A 5,915-nucleotide genomic window follows, 5' to 3' on the forward strand; every position below is an offset into this window, starting at 1 on the left:
GTTCGGTGAAACACCAGTCTAGATGTTGCTGCAAAGGTATTTTTAGATGAGATTAACATTTAAATCAGTAGACCTTGAATAAAATAGATTATCCTCCATAATGTGGGTGGGCTGCATTCAATCAGTTAACAGCCTTAAGAGAAAAAAGACTAACGTCCTTTGAAAAAGAGGGAATTCTGCCTCCAGACTGCCTTTGGACTTGAGCTGCAATGTCAGCTCTTCCCTGGGTCTCCAGCATGCTGGCCTACCCTGCATATTTTGGACTTGTCAGCTCCCCAAATCACATGAGCTCCTTAAAATCTCCCTCTCTCTCTCTCTTCCCCACTCCTCTCACTATCCACATAGATCATATTGGTTCTGTTTCTCTAGAGAATGCTGACTAATACAACCTCTTAATTACTTTCATTTTCTAACATTGGCCAGGACTTTCACGCTATATTAAACAGTAACAGTGATGAGGACATCTTCGTCTTATTCACAGTCTTAAAGGGAATGTATCTAAAGTTTCTCCAAGTATATTTGTTGTAGGTTTTGATACATAATCTTTCTCAAGTTAAGAAAATTTCTTTATACTCCTAGGTTGCTAGGTTTATTGATATTGAACCATTGTTGAATTTCTGGGATAAAATTTCATCATGATGGATATTTTTCAAAAATCCCATTGAATTCAGTTAGCTAACATTCGGTTTGGGATTTGTACATCTGTATTCATGAATGAAAAAGCCCTATAAGTATGTATTTAAAAATTTTTGTCACTAACTAGTTTTGAAATTAAGATTATACTGGTCTCCAACAGACACACGAAAAGTGCCCATCAGCGCTAAGCATCAGGGAAATGCAAATCAAAACCACGTTGAGATATCATCTCACACCAGTTAGACTGGCTATTATCAAAAAAGACAGAGAATAACAAATGCTGGTGAGGATGCAGAGAAAGGAGAACCCTTCTACACTGTTGGTGGGACTGTAAATTAGTGCAGCCATCATGGAAAACAGTATGGAGGTTCCTCAAACAACTACAGATAGATCTGCTACATGATCCAACAATCCCTCTGTTGGGTGTATACCAAAAAGAATGGAAATCATCATGTCAAAGGGATATCTGTTTATCATAGCTCTATTTACAATAGCTAAGAGTTGGAACCAACCTAAATGTCCATTGACAGATGACTGGACAAAGAAAGTGTGGTATATATACACAATGGAACACTACTCAGCCATAAAAAGAAATGAAATTTTGCCGCTTGCAGCAACATGGATGAACTTAGAGAAGAGAAAATTATGTTGAGTGAAATAAGCCAGGCACAGAAAGAAATACCACATGTCCTCACTCATAAGTGGGAGCAAAAAAGAAAGAGAAAGAAAGAAAGAAAGGACGAAAGAAAGAACAACACAATGTAATTCATTGAACTCTCAAAAGGACAGTATAGAACTGAGGCCACAAGAGGTGGGAAGGTGGGGAGGTTAGTGAGAAATTGGTAAAGGGCCACAAAAAATGATTACATTGTGTAATGATAAATATAGTAATAAAAAAAATTTTTTTTAAAGAGATTACACTGGTCTCAAAATGAGCTGGACAGCTTTAAATTTTCGTCTAAACCCTGAAACAATATGTACAAAATAGGAATTAAGCACTTCTTTTTTGTTTGTTTGTTTTGGTGGCTGGCTGGTTAGGGGATCCAAACCCATGACCTTGGTGTTACGAGCACCACTGTCTCCCAAGTGAGCTAACCAGCCAGCCCAGAATTAAGTATTTATTTGAAATTTTAACTCACCTATAAAACCACCAGAGCCTGAAGTTTTGAGGGAGGGGGTGTCTTTGACTATTATTTCAATCTCTTTATACTTGTTGACCTGGAATTAGTCATCTTCTTGAGCAAACTTTGGCATTTTTAATATAGTTCTAGGATATTGTTTCATTTTTGTTTTCAATTTTAGTAGTGCAGTTATTCATAACGCTTTTTTAAAAAATCTTCAATTTTGCATCTGTAGTTATTCCTTCCTTTCCTTTCTGTATTTTATTTATTCACATCTTCTCTCTTTTATTCTTGACAACTCTTGCCAGAGATCTGTCTTTTAAAAAATCCTTTCACAGATCCAGCTTTTGACTTGTAAAATAATGCCCACTGTTTTTGTTGCTGTTCTCTATTTCATAGAGTTCTGACAGGGTTGAGCCAAGTATTTGTAGTTGTTTTCCATAAGAGTTGAGCATGCAAGCTGAAGGTCAACTCCAGTTTCAGTGTATCAATAATTGGTAACTATATCTGTCACAATATAGTCTCACCAAAGCTGTAATTATTCTAGAAAGATGGTCAAATTGTTACCTTGGACACAGTACATATATCAGGGAACTGTTCACAGGAAACCATGAGAACAGATTCTAATATTGGAATGACAGCAATATTGTTGATACATGCCAGGACTTGCAGTATATTCAGCAAATGCACCTCCTTCTGCTTAGGAAAGGCCATGAAATCCTGGCCAAGAATTTTGCAGGACCAATTCAGAGACATTACTTTTTGTGGTCGTTGTCCAGCCTCAGAACCCTGCTCTCACATGTTTAGGTGTTCAACGTGCGATTTATATAACACGGGCGTTGCAAGTCACTTATCTCTGCTAATGGATCTGCCTTTGCCTCAGTTGAATATAGAGGATTTATGGACAGGAACCTTATCCCACCCGTTGCCATCCTCCCCCATGCCCTCAGACAAGTGGGCAAATGAAAAGTCTGGTACAGTGTACTAAGAACGTTCTGTGGGAGATTGCGGGAAAGATGAGCCATAAGACTTGCCAGTGTTCTCACTGCTCAAAATGTCACACACTATTCAACTTTTACAGCCAGTCCTGCTGAATTACCATGGGACCATCCATCAAGAATGGTCTCAGCTGTCTCCACACAGATAAATAAGTGTGATGTCTAAATGTGTTCTGTCTGCAACTATCTTTCACTTATTTTTACCCTATGTGTCTGTCTTGTGGGGTTAGGCTAAGTGTGGGGTCTGCAAGTAAAATAATTAATGCCAGGACCCTCACAGTGCAGCTGGGTCAGTGTGGCATTGTCTAATTGATCAATGGCAAAATCTGCCTCCCAGGGTAACTAGAAGACAGGCCAATGGAAATGTGTCCTTCAGAGTCACTGCTGTTGATTTTTCAGACTCATGAGGATTCCTCAAAGCTGTGTGGAAGGAAGCAATAACTCCTCAGCCACTGCAACTATACCCAGTATTTCACTTGCGTAGTGCCCAAGAGTACTACTGTAAAACAGTTTGTCACAGGCCAGGTTTCCTGGGAAACTGACTCTGAGACAGAGATTTGCATGCACGAAGTTTATCGAGGAGCACTGTCAGGATTTATACCTGAGGGACATAAGGGATGCAGAACTGGGCAGAGGGAGAAGTTGAGCTGTGATGCGGTTGCAACCAAGGCCCAGTTGACCCCATGGGGAGCCCTGGAGCTGAGATGGTCCTTTACAATTGTCCTCAACTGAGATGAGGGGGCCCAGCCTTTGGAATTCCATGTTGACCAGTCACTGGATACGGGCTGCCCTTGGGAAGGGGACATGACCTTGGGTGAGGCAGGTATCTTCAGCTGAAAGCAATCTCTAGAGAGGGATTCAGCTGCCAGCTCTCAGCTGCCAACACTCCCAGTAGCAGGGGAAAGAGTGCTTCAGTCTCAAAAGTGGGACATTTGGGCAGCACTCCACAGAATCCACTACAGCCCACCCCTTGTGCCATTCAGATCCACTTGCTCTGTAGAGTAAGCTTGGGGAACAGCTCCTCGGGATTTGGGTGGGCTTCATTTCTTGGAAAAACTTATAAGAAGAAGGTTAGTGAAATAAACTATAGAACTAGCTACTACAATTGGTCTTGAGGTCTCAGATGACTTCAGTGTCTCCCTTCTCTACTACGCATTCCAGAAATAGTTATTTTGATAGTAGAATATCAACCAATAGAATTTGCCATATTAACAGAAGAGGGGTACTCACTTCAGCAGCACATATTCTAAAATTGGAATGATACAAAGAAGACTATCATGGCCCTTGCACAAGGATGACACACAAATTCATGAAGCATTCCATATTTGTAATAAGCCAGGCACAGAGAGAGAAATACCACATGTTCTCATTCATATGTGGAAGCTAAAAAAGTTGATCTCATAGAAATAGAGAGTAGAACAGTAGTTATTAGAGATGGTGGCAGGGAGGGGGAGGGGAAGGAGGCGATGGGGAGAGGGTGGTGAGTGGATACAAAATATTAGAGAGATAGGAAGAATGGGATGTAGGGTTCTATAGTAATATAGGGATACTACAATTAACAACAAAGTTCTGTGTATCTTTGAACAGCTAGTCAAGATGATGTTGAATGTTCTTAACACAAACAAGTGACAAATGTTTGAGGTGATGGATTTATTAAGCACCATTATGACCATTGCACACAGAATGAATGTACCCAAATATCATATCGTACACCACAAATATATACAATTTTCATGGGTCAATTAAGAAAAAGAAATTAAAAAGAAAAAAAGAGAAATAGAGAATAGAATAGTGGTTACCAGAGGCAGGAAAAAGGAGGATCTTAAATGTTATAGCCACAAAGAAATAATAAACGTTTAAGAGGTAGATATGCTAACTATTCTGATTAGATCATTGTGCAATATATGCATGTATTGAAACAACAAATTGTACCTCACAAACATGTACAATGAAAAAAAAAAACAGAAAAGGGAAGGAAAATCACACAACCCACTATACAAATGCAGAAAAAAAGTCATAAAATCTAACATTTGTTTATTGATAAGAACTCTTGGCAAACTTCCTTATTCTGATTAAAGGTATTTACAAAAAACATAGAAAAATTATGCTTCGTAGTAAAATATAAAAAGCTTTTTTTTGAGATCAGGAAAAAGTTGAAGATTCCCTACAGTGGTTCTAGCTATTGAAGCAAAGCAAAATAAAGAGAGAAAGAAAAGATAAAAAAGCAAAGAAAAAAAGAAATAAAAGGTATAAGAACTAGAAAAGAAGAAACAAAACTGAAATTATTTGTAGATTATGTTACTGGGTATGTAGAATAGAACAACAAACAGAAACTGAAATTTGATGCTATTTATGATAGTATCAGAAAATATCAACTACTCAGGGATAATTTTTTTAAAAAAGAGCACAAACTGCCCCTACAGAAAATAATTAAACTTTACTGAGAGAAATTTCTTTTAAAAAACTAGATAGATGAGAAATATCTATGTTCAACAATTGGAAGTTTCAATACCATAGAGATGTAAATACTCCCCAAATTGATCTTCAGATTCAATGCCATCCTAATCAAAATCCCAACAGGTTCTTTTATTTGTTTGTCTGTGGAACTTGACAAATTGAAACTAAAATTTTACAGAAATTCAAAGGGCTAAAAAGAGCTGTGACATGCTTAAAGAATGGGGTGGGAGGACTTGCTCTACTGCATATCAAGACTTATTATAAATTGAAAGTAATTAAGACAGTATACAATTGGTAAAAAGATAAAAAATAAACCAATGTAACATAATAGAGAGTTCAGAAACAAATCTTTGCATATATGGACACAATTTGTGACAAAGGCAACCTTGCAGGACAGTGGAAAAAGAGATGATCTTTTCAATAAATGTGTAGGGACAAATGGATGCTTATATTTACAGAAATGAAACTTGATCCCTACCTCACACCATACAGTACAATCAATTCCAGGCAGATTAAATACCTGAATGTAAAAGGCAAAACAATAAAGCTTTAGAAAGTAACATATGAGGATGTCTTTGTAACCTTGGGATAGGGGAAGATTTTTTAAAACAGTATACAAAATGCACGAATCATGAAAGGAAAAGGTTGGTAAATGTAACCACATTAAAACTAAGATTTTCTCTTCATTAAAAGACTCCATTAC

The 5,915-nt window shown here is 37.7% G+C and overlaps 1 non-coding gene across 1 annotated transcript; it reads left to right on the top strand.

The window, feature by feature from the left end:
• The first annotated feature begins 3,977 nt into the window (after positions 1 to 3,977).
• LOC134368773 (U6 spliceosomal RNA) lies at positions 3,978 to 4,084 on the top strand. Its single transcript, XR_010022482.1, has one exon. It is a non-coding gene; the product is annotated as a U6 spliceosomal RNA (small nuclear RNA).
• The last annotated feature ends 1,831 nt before the right edge of the window (positions 4,085 to 5,915 follow it).

This window comes from Cynocephalus volans, chromosome X (assembly GCF_027409185.1).
Source record: "Cynocephalus volans isolate mCynVol1 chromosome X, mCynVol1.pri, whole genome shotgun sequence".
Lineage (NCBI taxonomy): Eukaryota > Metazoa > Chordata > Mammalia > Dermoptera > Cynocephalidae > Cynocephalus > Cynocephalus volans.